A 13,901-nucleotide genomic window follows, 5' to 3' on the forward strand; every position below is an offset into this window, starting at 1 on the left:
TGAAGGAGAGGTATGCAGGGGACCCGGACCGCAATGGCATCTGTATCAGCTTCCAGCAGCGTTTGCCATCCCCAGCACATGTAGTGAGAAAATGGCCACCGAGGAGCAGAGAGAAGGCAGGGCCCGGGGGAGGAGCGCTGACACAGCCCGCTCAGACCGCTGTGGAATGGCACTGTGCAGCGGGGGAGACGCCGGCTGTGAGACAGGGAAGGCGTTCTCCCCTGGCGTGCTATTAACCCCTGGGACGCCGCGCTGTACCGCACATGCTGCGGCCCGCTGTCCCTGGTGGTCTAGTGGAAGGCGCAGGATCAGTACCTGGCCCCACGCGCAGCCGGTCCCCAGGGAGCCCCCTGCCTGGGGACCAAACAGTACTGTGTTACCGGCGGGTGCCCACCGCGGGACCCCGCCGCTTACCTTGTTCCCCGTGCATCCGGCCACAGTCCAGGTAGCCGGGGATCACCGCTAGCTGTGACCCCAGCTACCTACCAGCATCCCCGGATCGGTACCGGCGTTCTGGTACCGGCGGGGTGTAGGAGTGACAGCATGGACGTCAATACTGACTGTCCTATGCTGGAGCACTCTAGTTGTGCAGCCACAGCTGCGAAGAAATATTCAGGGGCCTTAAAAAGACCCCCCTCTGTACGGTGCGACTGGTCCGGCCAGGCACCTACGAAAACTGAGTGGCCTGAGGCTCGGGGGCGGGGTATAGGAGAGGGACCCCAGTGCATCCTGGGAGGCTGAAAATTTAACTCTGTGGTGCCTGGATGTCTGCCGCCATCGCCTATACCCCAAGGTATCCTGTGGATACCCTATGGACCCTGAAGTAGAAATGTACATTATATGACCAACTGTTAGGATGTGCATGAACAGGAAACCAGAGACAACCAGTTGTTAGAGGCTGGACTGTGTCTATTTGAATCAACCTGTTAAATGCTCTGCAACAGATGCATCCTCCTGGGAACCAATGGCATCAGCGACAAGCCTCTCTATTGTGTTGTCTGTTTCTGTGAGAGTATAAACGTGTGTGTTGTGACCCCAGTCTGAGTCTTCTTGCTGAATGCTGATAGACGGGGGTTTCTTGCTGAAGCCTACATCTGTTCCAGAAGTGCTGCGTATGTATAACTGTACTTGGGTCTGTATAATTCTTTGCGCTAAATTGTACTTAGATCATAGCATGTAACTGACTGTACTTTTACTTGAAATATCACTTTGTGCTTTGGAACCACAGGTAAAAGGTCTGGAGTCTTTATTTACTATATGACTGCGTCCGCAAAATAGCATCATCCTTAGAGGTTTATAGGCAGGATATTAGAAGGTATAGGCAGGAGTATATAGAGGTTCTAATTCAATATCCTTAATAGAAACAGGCTGCAGGTGATGTTAAGGCCCCCATACATCAGCAATCGATTGTGGCAATTCTGCAATTTGCAGATGATTGTGTATAAAAATCTGCAATGTATGGGGTTCACAGATCGCAGATTGGAACCAAAAAGTGACTTGAATTGTTAAATCAGATTGTCCAACATGTTGGATTTCACAGATGGATTGGGGCTGTAGATTGCTAGTGTATGGAGATGATCAGCAGATTTGCAGACCTGTTACTGGTAAAATGATGGGCCTTTCAAGATTGGCAGATCTGTGTTTGCTGAAAATGATCTGCATATCACTAAAAAAGATCTCTAATGTATGGGCACAGATTGCTAGATTGGGAAATCCTAAAATCAGGCAATAAATCTTCAAATTGTTAAATTGTGGTTTTCAGATTGCTGAAGTATGGGAGCCTTTAGAACTGCATGCTGGGCACAATAAAAGTAGGCTGCAGATGACGTTGGAACTGCGTGCTGTGCACAATAGAAGTAGGCTGCAGGTGATGTTAGAACTGGGTGCTGTGCACAATAGAAGTAGGCTGCAGGTGATGTTAGAACTGGGTGCTGTGCACAATAGAAGTAGGCTGCAGGTGATGTTAGAACTGGGTGCTGTGCACAATAGAAGTAGGCTGCAGGTGATGTTAGAACTGGGTGCTGTGCACAATAGAAGTAGGCTGCAGGTGATGTTAGAACTGGGTGCTGTGCACAATAGAAGTAGGCTACAGGTGATGTTAGAACTGCATGCTGTGCACAATAGAAGTAGGCTGCAAGTGATGTTAGAACTGCATGCTGTGCACCATAGAAGCAGGCTGCAAGTGATGTTGGAATTGCGTGCTGTGCTGTGCAACATAGAAGCAGGCTGCAGGTGAAATATGCTGTGAAGTAATTTTGGGGCAGGTTTTCTGGATAGCACTGAACAGAATACTGAGAAGCAATGTTGGTACAGATTTGGATAGCACAGAAGCTGAATGCTGTGAAGCAATTACTGGAGCAGGTGTGCTGGAACATACTGAGACAGAATGCTTATGAAGCAAATACTGGAGCCTGGTAACTGGAACAAACACATAATGCTGTTAGCAATACTGGAGACTGGTGCAGGATGCAAACGGAACCAAGAGCCAAGGTATTAATCTATAGGGAGAGAGGTTGTTCTGGCAATGAACAGCCAGCAGTTCCTGGTTTAAATAAGGCTCCCTTGGAACTGCTAGGCTAGAGACTGAATTGTCAGAGTAGATGATCTGATACTAAGAGGGCGGCGTTATTGATGCAGAATGGCGAGAACTGTGACCACAAGTCACAGGGAGGCCGTAGGCATCCAGCGGGGACACATATGGCAGTGACACCACTGACCCCAGTATTAGGGACATGAATCCCATTGTGTGACACTGACTTTTTACCAGGGTAATCCAGTAAATTCTAGAGGGGGGCAGGTAAGAGGTGTTGAGGGTGTGGGCAGATCCGGAAGACTGGTCTATTCAGGAGAGCATCCTGAAATTTTGGAGTTTTTTTTAAGGAGCAGAATTGTTTAATGTGGTTTGTAATATCATACACATAAATATTACAAGAGAAAAAATATATATTTAAGAGAAAACAATTTAATTACGACAGTACAGTTAACAAAAAACAATGACAGGAAGGCCTGCCTTAAGTTTCAAAACAATTATCAACATTTTCTACCTAACATCAATTTTAAGTTCTTGAAACATCTAAAGATCATACTGTGCTTATTTCCAAATTGAAAGTCATGATGGAAATACATCAGAAAATCTATTGAAAGCAAAAGAAATATTGTAGACTGGATGAGCAAAAAACTCAATATTTCTGTGTGTGTAGGAATTTATTTTTTAAAAAGTGCATTGTACATTTGACTCAATACTGTTCTATTTATTAAGCTGAGAAAAGACCTTTAAGTAAGCATAGGCCGACTCCTACCCACCACTGTGGCTGTTTGCCAGCTAAAATAAAGACATGGGGGTAATTTTACTAAAGTGAGAGTTCTTAGAAGTGAGTTTTAGAAGAGATGTTGCCCATAGCAACCAATCAGATTCTGCTTAACGTTTAACTAGCACCTTCTAGAAGATAATAGCTAGAATCTGATTAGTTTCTATGGGCAACATCTCTTCTAAAATCCACTTCTAAAAACTCTCACTTTAGTAAATTTACCCCATGGTCTCTTATGGAAAAACAATGGTCAGTTTTATTAAACACCAAGTGAACAACCATTGCAACCATAGGAAAGCGGCGTGCAATAGCATATTCATTCTACAAATAAACAGCCCCACTACACCCATGGAAGTCATACCCGTCACACCCACACACACACCTCTCTACTTGTACTACGCACGACATCAATAAAGACCCAATGTTGAAGCTGGAGCCAGATGGGTGTGTGTGTGCGCCACAAGCCTCTGTCTATAGCTATACCTTGCATGCGGCTTTCTCCCCGCCCTATTACATTGAACATAATAGCAATCAACACAGTTGTATAAAACAATACATGTTATAAGAAATACAACAGAAACCCATTATAAAGGTTATGGCCCCACCATTAATACTGATAAACAGCAAACAAAATATGATTTTTTAAATTCCTCCCTTCTTTGGTCAAGCTTTTTTTTTTTTACATTTATATTGCAAACCTTTGTTAACCCCGGGCCGTGTGTGTGGACGTCTCAGGAACCACAATGGCCTCTCCTCCTCTTTGCATCTGCTGTGTTCCTGGCCCCCTCCTCCTTCACCCTCACGCTATCCGCTCCCCTACTGCCTCCTTATCTCCACATGTGGGAAAAGGTTGAGGGCGGCCATACCTGCCTGCTCTTCCCCTTCTCGCACTGCAGCCTAGAGGCCGGCCTCTGGCCATGCTTCTTAAATGGCTCTAACACCATTCACGCCTCTGCCCGCATTAAGTAAGCATAGGCCGACTCCTTTCAACACCTATGGCGGCTTGTCAGCTAAATAAAGACTCATACACTGGTCATTTCTAGAAGAACAATAGTCACATTTTTATTTAAATCATAAATTTTTACTGAATGTTCAACAGAGAAGTTTCAAAGGTGACATGAGAATGACAACAAATAAACAACAGCGATGACCACAGATGTTACATGTATACACAGTAAACAATAAACACTGCATACTTACCTACTTTTAGTATCTGCTCTTCGGGAGATTCCCGGGGAGCAGACACAGGTGGCCACTTTGGGGGGTGGGGCCGCATGCCTGTCATTAGGCCCCGCCCCCTCATGGCAAACTGCTGCGTATCGCGGGATAAATGGTGCGAAAACACATAATTTAGCCCCACCCCTTCCATACAGAGCCACAATTCACGGCAATTGTGCCGTGATTCCCGGCGATCATATCCCCATCCTGCCCACTTCATTAGGACGTGGGCGGGATGCAGGATATGTAGATACTCGTCCGGGATTGTGGGGGGCTCCCCAAATATTCGGGAGCCTCCGGACACTTCCGGGAGAGTAGGTAAGTATGAAACACTGTGAAAAAACATGAGATAAGAAAACATTTTTATGTTGACAAAGTTTGTAGAAAAAAAGAGGGGGAAGATGGCATATTAGATGAGACTCCTAGGAGGGACAACTTGAAATATTTAGAGCATAGATCCTCAGGACCCCAAACAGTGCATGTTTTCTGTGTCTCCTCATAGAATCACAAGTGAAATAATTAGCTCCACCTGTGAATCTTTTAAATGTGTTAGTGAGTAATGAACACACCTATGCTCCTGCTGGGTGACCTGGAAAACGGGAACTGTTTGGGGTCCTGAGAATCGAGTTTGAGAACAACTGATTTAGAGGGAAAAAAATCAGCCAGAGGGTCTCGGTAAGCATCTGCGAATAGTCTGTTGTAAGGCTCCCTGAGAGTCCAGGGGGCTAGAAGGGACAAAATGGCAGACATGGAAAGAAAAGAGTTTAGGGATTGACCAGGTGCGTGAAGGGAGGATGGTAGAGGATAAAATGTTGGGTACAGGAGAGGAGAGAAAATTCAGGAATAAAAGAGAAGAAAAAAAAGGAAGAAGTAAGAAAAATAAAAAATAATTAAAGGGGAGGGGGGGATAGATAACAGTAGGAGATGGTTTTGAGAGAGCAGGAGAGTAAAAGATGAGTGGTTAGGTGACACCAGGGAGGATTGCGTTATGAATCCTGTACCATGTTGGCCAAATAGCATGAAACTTATCCACCGTGTTGTTTTGGAGACCAGTTATATACTCCATTTTGGACACAAACCAGATACGGTTGAGGAGCTGTTGACGGGTGGTCACACATTTTATTAAGCATCAAGCAAACAACCACAGCAACCATGGGAAAGTGGCACACAATGGAATATTTGGCCTACACGTGAGTAGCCCCTCTACCACCTTGTACGCCATGCCAGCACACCCCTCTATCGCCTTTGACTAATAGAGACCCTACTATTGAAGCTGGAACCAGACGTGTCCACTTTGTATTGGGGGATGGGCACGCTAAATTAGGCGTAGTGATGGGGTTGGAGCTGCAATACTGGTGAGGTCATCACTCTCCTCAAGTTGGATAGTATGTACTGCTAAACAAGCACTAGTCCAGTTACACCCACCTGTATGAAATGTAGGTATGTCCCAAATACACTTCATTTTTAATGCAATATAGACAAAGGTATTATTTTAGAAAAGGTCTGTACAGACTGATGTACTTTTCTATTGGGTAATTAGAAGAGTGTCGTGGTGATAAGGTGGAAAGGGGAGAACCATGTAACACGAGGAAAGGATTTGTGGAAGTGATGGTTATAAAAGGAATAAACACAATGGGAAAAAAATGCGAGAGGGAAAAAAAAATTAAATAATGCTAAAAAGATATTTATAATAATATTATCTTTACATTTTTCTTATAATTTTTATAGTCAAAACTCTGGAGTATACCTAAATATGACAGGAAAGGCTCTGCCTCACCTGACCGCACATCACTGCTAGGTACCGCAGTGTTCACCGGGAGCCGTGCTGCACTCACCTGCTAGAGCAGGTGGACGGGACTTGTGGCAGGATGGCTGGTCTCTTAAGGTGGCTGTATGATGTGGTCAATGACAGGCACTCTGTGGGGGGTGATGAATAGGGTGGGTGTCTAGATGCCCTTCACCGAGCGAACACTGACGTCATCAGTTACTGTCCAACGTCATTCCATACTAGCCAAGTGGTCACAGAGGTGGAATATAAACCTGTGGCGAGAGAAGCGAGGCACCGTGCCCGAAGAGTGGTGAGCAGAGCAAGCCCGCGATGGGACAAATTTTTACTTTTGGTGGCATTTATGGGCATGGAACCACACTTCTACCCTCACTGCCTGTCACTTCCAGGTCCTTAAGATGAAGGGGAAATGAGCTCAACCTTGTGTATAGATCCCCTTCAATAGATGTACCTGGAAAGGACGAGAGTGAGGGCAGAAGTGCAGTTCCATTCCCATAAAGTCTACCAAAAGAAGAAACTTGTCCCCTCGCAGGTTCACTGCGATCGCCCTGCTTCGGGCACGGTGGTCTGGGATGATGTTTCTTCCCTCCGGTGGTTCTGCCCCACTAACAGTCAGCACAGGGGGACGGGCAGTGAGTAGTAGAGCGTGCGTCCGCTTTGTGTAGGGTGTGTGTGCAAACCATGGGCCCCCGGCTTATGCACTATTTTCTCCACCAACCCTTCTCCTTATGACTCGCTCATGAATACCAAAGTCTCACACCCTGTGACCATTGGGAACACCAGTGCCTCTATAGCCTCCTGCAGCGTGTTCTTAAACAAATCCATTGTGGGTTCAAATGAATGAACACCATACTTTTGTTATGGTGCATACACACGGTCAGATTTGATGAACGATTGAACGATTTTAACAACGATTTGAACGATTTCATCAACGATGAACGATTGAACGGTTTCTGACAGTATTAAAATGAATGAAATAGTCAAAATCTGGCTGCAAACACAGTCGATGTCAGAAATCGTTACCTGACATGCGGGAACGCGCATAGTTCGACGATGCATGCCCTACATGTCAAAGATATGAACGATTGAACGATTTTTACAATAATTATCGTTCATATCTGATAAGAAATCCGACCGTGTGTATGCAGCATTAATATCCTGTACAATTTGCCTGAATGGGCCTGATTCAGAGAAGTATGCTATGCCCATATTTTCGCAGTTAAGCAATTATCGGTAAACTGCGCATGCCTCTAAGTCTCACTGTGCATACATCAAAGTATTTTACCATAGTCGTAAGCTGCAAGTTTCTATTTTGTGTGACTGACAAGCCTTGGGAAGGTAACGTTGTGACCGGTTTTGGAGTGCGTCGCTGCCTGTGTCTGCAAATTAATACACAGGAAACATGGCTCTGGTATCTCACTTCCCACAGCCATTCTGCAGGACTATAGACTTAAGGCCCCCATACATCAGCGACGGATTGCCGCGATGTTGCAATCCTGCAACCCGGCATTGCAGGATCGCTGAACTCCAACATGTTGGATTTCACAGATATGCCGATCACAATCAAAAAATTATCGTGATTGGCAGATTGGTGAAATTTAACATGTAGAATTCACCGATCCTGTGACGGATCGCAGAACATCGATGTCTGCCGGTCGGCATATCCGACCGGCGGATCGGCATTTCCGATCTAATCGCAGCGATCCATCTCTGATGTATGGGGGCCTTTACTCAGGACTGCAACAATTTAATGATCTGCAACAGATTCTGTGGCTTTTTAAGCAGATGCTTGGATTCGCAAAGCTGCAAGTGGTCGTCTCAATACATCTCCCGGCGGCTGCGACATTTGCATATTTTCGCATAGCGGCTGCGTCCACTGTTACTGGTTCCTGGGTGTCACACCTTGGCAATTCACTCCCAGACCAACCTCTCATGATCACGCGAACAATAAAAGATTTTGTAAGATCTGCCTAACCCCACAGTTTTAAGAAAAAGGAAATACCTGTCATGTGCTCCTGGTGCTGGCCCTGTATGTCTGCACCATACTTCACTCATTAAGAAAAGACAACAGTTTCAGGGGCTCTTTACTCTGGGACTTCCTTACAGCTAAGAATGCCTTCCATTTCTCCCAGGCCGCGCTGTAGGACCTCCATGTATGGGCACCAAGGACTTTGCCACCATATCGCCTATACCGGCTGGACTATCTGCCAAAGATGGGAGGGGCAAGTTAGGCCTGTGGACTTCGCATTGGGGTGTCACTGCTCTAAACACTTTGCACCTCTGCCAAGACAGGGAGCCAGCTATTATATTGTTTTCGGCTGGCACGTGCTTTGCCCTGAACGTAATTTTATGGTACAGTCACTACGCCACCAACCATCTTAAATACTGATTCTTGGAGGTGATTAGTACAACTTCCATATTGTCACACCAAAACCTGATCTGCTTGTTCACCAGTTTCTCACCCCAAGAGGTATATTTACTAAAATGTGAGTTTTTATAAGTAGAGATGTTGCCCATAGCAACTAATCAGATTCTAGCTATTATCTTAAAAATCTGCCCTTTCGTAAATATACCCCCAAATCTCAAGTGATACCACTATTGGGAATAACTCTAGCATGGCTAAATTTCCTGTTAGCCCCTTTTTCCCCAACTGCTGAGGCCAGCTGTGAGCGTACCATTCTCCATGAAAGTAAGCCCAAAACCCATTGCTCCTGCTGTATCTGTAAAAAAGGAGAGTTATGGTAAAACTTACCCTTGTTAACTCTCTTTCTTCGAAGTCCATAGGATCCACAGGGAGACAATGGGGTGTAGGTGGTAATTGGAGGACAAGATACCAACAGCAAAGCTTTTTCCTATCCCAGGATGCTCCAGTCCTTTCCCCCTATACCCCGCCCACAGCCTGAAGGCAAATCAGTTTTGTTAACAAGCCAAGGCAGGAGCAGGATGGGAGAGAAGCAAGACTGGTACACTGAAAAATCACACTCTCACGCAGAGAAGGAAACAAGTGACCAAGAGAAGAAACCCATAGAAGCCATGTGCGTCAGGGCGGGTGCTCTGTGGACCCTATGGACTTTGAAGGAAGAGAGTGAACAAGGGTAAGTTTTACCATAACTCTCCTTTTCTTCTTCAGGATCCATAGGGCTCCACAGGGAGACAATGGGGATGTCCCAAAGCAGTTGTTCAAGGGCGGGGATGCTCCTGAGCTGAGAGGAGAACCTGGCGCCCGAAGGAAGCATTCTGAGAAGCAAATGTATCAAAAGCATAGAACTTAAGAAAGGTGTGGACAGAAGACCACGTGGCCGCCTTGCATAGTTGTTCAGCAGATGCGCCACGGTCAGCTGCCCACGAGGGACCCACAGACTGAGTAGAATGAGTAGATACTGTAGCCGGCACAGGAAGGCTAGTCTGCGTGTAATCCGGAGAGATAGTCATGCGTAGCCATCTGGCCAGAGTCGGTTTGTTAGCTGGCCATCCCTTCTCCATATAGGACAAAGAGGGAGTCCGATTTCCTGATGGAACGAGTACGGTCCACATAGATATTCACAGTACGGACCACATCCAAAGAGGCCTCACCTGCCAAGAGGTCTGGTGGTTGAAAGCCCGGGAAACCACAATTTCCTCATTAAGGTGGAAATGAGATACCACTTTGGGGAGGAAGCCAGGGCATGTTCGGAGAGCAGCTCTGTCCAGATAAATGATGAATGGGGAGTGACAGGAGAGCGCCCCTAAATCCGATACCCTACGGGCAGATGCTATAGCCAGAAGAAACAAACAGTCTACGCAGTGAGCCATTTGACATCTAATGAATCCAGGAGTTCAAATAGAGGTATAGAGGTTCCTGAAGTGTGTGGTGAACCACTAACAAATCCCACGGAGCCACAGGAGGGTAAAAGAGAGGGTGGATATGTAGAACACCTTGCAGGAAGGTGTGGATATATGGTAGAGAAGCAATTCTGCGCTGGAACCAGATGGACAGAGCAGAGACGTGCATTTTCAGAGAGGCTAGGCGGAGTCCGAGATCCAATCCAGCCTGAAGAAAAGCGATGATTCTAGAAACCCTAAACCTGAGGGTCATAGTTTCTAGTAGCACACCAATGGAAATATGTATGCCACATGCGGATAAAATCTGGCAGAGGCCGGTTTACACGCTCTGAACATTGTCTGGACCACAGAGTTAGAGTACCCTTTACACCTTAGGAGGGATGTCTCAAGAGCCAAGCCATTAAAGACAGATGGGCCAGGTCCGGAATGTAGACAGGGACCCTGGGACAACAGGTTTGGTCGCAGAGGAAGTTGGGGAGAAACGTCTATGGAGAGACTTTGAAGGTCGTAGTACCAACAGCGTCTGAGGGTACCGGAGCTACGAACAGGATCATGCCCCCCTCTTGCTTGAACTTCCAAAGCAGAAAAGAGACTGAAGGAAAGAGGAATGCTAAATGGAAGGTCCACCTCACAGATAATGCATCCACGAAGGCTGCGTTGGGGTCCCTCATCCTGGCCCCCGTACACTGGAAGCTTGTGGTTGTGTTGTGAGGCCATGAGGTCCACGCCCGGTAGACGCCATTTGTCCACCAGGAGCTGAAATACTTCTGACCACTCCCCTGCATGCACGTCATGATGGCTGAGGAAATCGACCAATTGAGAATCCCCAGGATGAACACTGCGGAGGTGGCATTTAGACCATGTGAGAATGCAGGACACTTCTGCCATTGCTGACCGATTTTAAGTTCCTCCTTGGTGATATAGGTAGGCCACTGCCGTGGAGTTGTTGGACTGTATTTGTACTGATCTGACCTGAAGAAGATCTTGAGCCAGAATGAGGGCTTTGTAAATGGCTTTGAGTTCCAGGACGTTGATTGGTAAGATCACCTCGGTTGGAGTCCGGCGTCCCCGGAAGGAGTGCTGGCCAGTCACTGCACCCCACCCGCGAAGGCTTGCATCCGTGGGGAGGAGTGCCCAGTCAGAGATCCAAAAAGGGTTGACCCCTGTTTTTAAAGTGTTCTTATGGTACATCTGGTCCCCTAGGTTATCTGTGTTTTAAAGATTGATGAATCAATTGTTTCCTTACTTACATTAAGGCTAATGTGGGTCAAGTATATGGCTTGTGTGGACTCAATACGGTATATCAATACTTACCTAGAGCTCTCCTCTTTATTACTTAATTCACGAATAGGTACTAATAACGGACCACAGTTATATATACACTTGAGGTACACTGATGTAATACTGATATATTCTGTAATATTTACCCATTGTAAACAGTTTTTTTGTCCTTTTCTTTGCAATTAATTTGATGTGTATTGCACAAAATAAGTTTGGGAGCACCACCAACATAGGATTATCCAAGACAGCGTTGAGAGATAGATCATAACGTTGGTTCAGAATAATTTTTTTATCATTTTCATGACTGATTCGAACAAACACAAGAAGTATAGTTAAATCATGGCAGTTTACTAAATAAATGATATGATGGACCAGTGAAAACACATGTCAATGGTGCAATAAGGAGCTGAAACCATAGGACAGTCAATAGAATATACTGTAGGTTTACAGTCCAAACTAAGTTGTTAAATGGCCAGGAGGCCTAGTAGACAGCAATGCTTGAAACGTGGTGAAGAAGCAGGATTGCTGGATGGCCTAGCAGACAGCGATGCTTGATACCTGGTATAGAAGCAGGATTGCAGTATGGCCTAGAGGGCCTAGCAGACAGCGATGCTTGAAACCTGGTGTAGAAGCAGGATTGCTGTATGGCCAGGAGCGCCTAGTAGACAGTGGTGCTTGAAACGTGGTGTTGAAGCAGGATTGCTGTATGGCCTGAAGGGCCTAGTAGACAGTGTAGCTAGAAACGTGGTATAGAAGCAGGATAGCTGTATGGCCTGGAGGGCTCAGCAGACAGTGTAGCTAGAAACGTGGTATAGAAGCAGGATAGCTGTGTAGCCTGCAGGGCTCTGTAGACAGTGATGCTTGAACCGTGGTATAGAAGCAGGATAGCTGTATGGCCTGGAGGCTCTGTAGACAGCGTTACTTGAAACGTGGTATAGAAGCAGGATAGCTGTATGGCCTGGAGGGCCCTGGAGACAGCATTACTTGGACCCAGGGTACTTCGGTCACTTAAAAACTGGTGAGCAGAATACACGCAGCATGTAGACAATATAGCTGGAAGTCTGGATGCACAGAGAGCAGCTTGCATAACCAAAAGTTCCACATGAAAACTCTATAGCCGACAGGACGGTGACAGTCCAGGAAGTTCAAATAGGATCAGCTGCCAATCAGGCAACACTAGGAGGAAACATGTGAAATCCTCTGACGTCTGGGTCTCCTAGCAACCGGCAACCTAGAAGCATGGTCAGGAGCAATACTGGCAGGAGACAAGTCCTGGACTGGACTTGTAACACTTATGCATGTGGACTCCCTAAAATGGCTGATTCATCACTGAGTATACAGCTTTATCTTCAACAAAATGGCCGCTGTGCTTTCCAAATACAGGAAGTTTCCCAGCGTTCTTGCCTATTTGGATTTACATTACATATGTTCACTAGAAATGCACCCTTTTTATTGCCGCTACAAAGCGGGGTCACTAGAAGTATGATTTACGGCTCCGGAGAAGCAGGTTTATTCCCTGTACATGGATACGTCACCGGACTATTCCGGGGCTCTGATGCGCATGAGAAAAGGACATCAGATACCCATGAGAGAAGGATATCAGAGCCCTGAAATGTTGGCTCTTCAGGAAACAATTAAATCACCTTTCGAATCTCCAAGTACCGTTGTGAGGTGGGGCATCCCTTGTTCGGGCTTGTTTTTCCAGCATATCGCACAGTTGCTCAATCGGATTGAGATCCAGGGATTTGGAGGCCAAGTCAATACCTTGAGTTTTTCCCGTAACGCCCATATGTAAAAAGAAAACAGGATTCATCAGACCAGGCCAGCATCTTCCATTGCTTCATGGTCTAGTTCTGCACTCATGCCCATTGTAGGTTAGCATTGGCACTATGACCGGTCTGCAGCTACACAGCAATCTGCGATGCACTCTTTGGTCTGACAACTTTCCATCATAGCCAGCATTAACTGTTACTGCAATTTGTGCTACAGTAGCTCTTCGGTGTGATCAAACCAGATGGGCTAGCCTTCACTCGCCACGTGCCTTGGGGGCTGAAGATCCTGTCCCTGGTTCACTGGTTGTCCATCCTTGGACCACTTTTGGTATGTACTAACTATTGTATACAGGGAACACCCCACAAAACCTGCTGTTTTGAAGATACTCTGAGCTAGTCATCTAGCCATCACAATTAGGCCCTTGTCAAAGTTGCTCACATCCTTAGGTTTGCCCATTTTTCCATTGTTTGGGAGTCTTAACCAGGACTTTACTGTAGAAAGGTTTAGCCGCTATTAGGCGCGACAAGCGCTATAATCAGTGGGTTCCCAAAACATTTGAATTGCTACAATGGGCGTCCATTACTTATCGCGACACCCAAAACAATTGAATCACCCCCTTTGAGACACACACATCATATACTGTAGAGTGCTGGGCACACATACATAGCAAAAATAACCATTGTCACCACCCCCTTCCCTAAATCTTTTTGAAA

This window comes from Taudactylus pleione, unplaced genomic scaffold (assembly GCF_031769625.1).
Source record: "Taudactylus pleione unplaced genomic scaffold, aTauple2 ptg000080l, whole genome shotgun sequence".
Classification (NCBI taxonomy): Eukaryota; Metazoa; Chordata; class Amphibia; order Anura; family Myobatrachidae; genus Taudactylus; species Taudactylus pleione.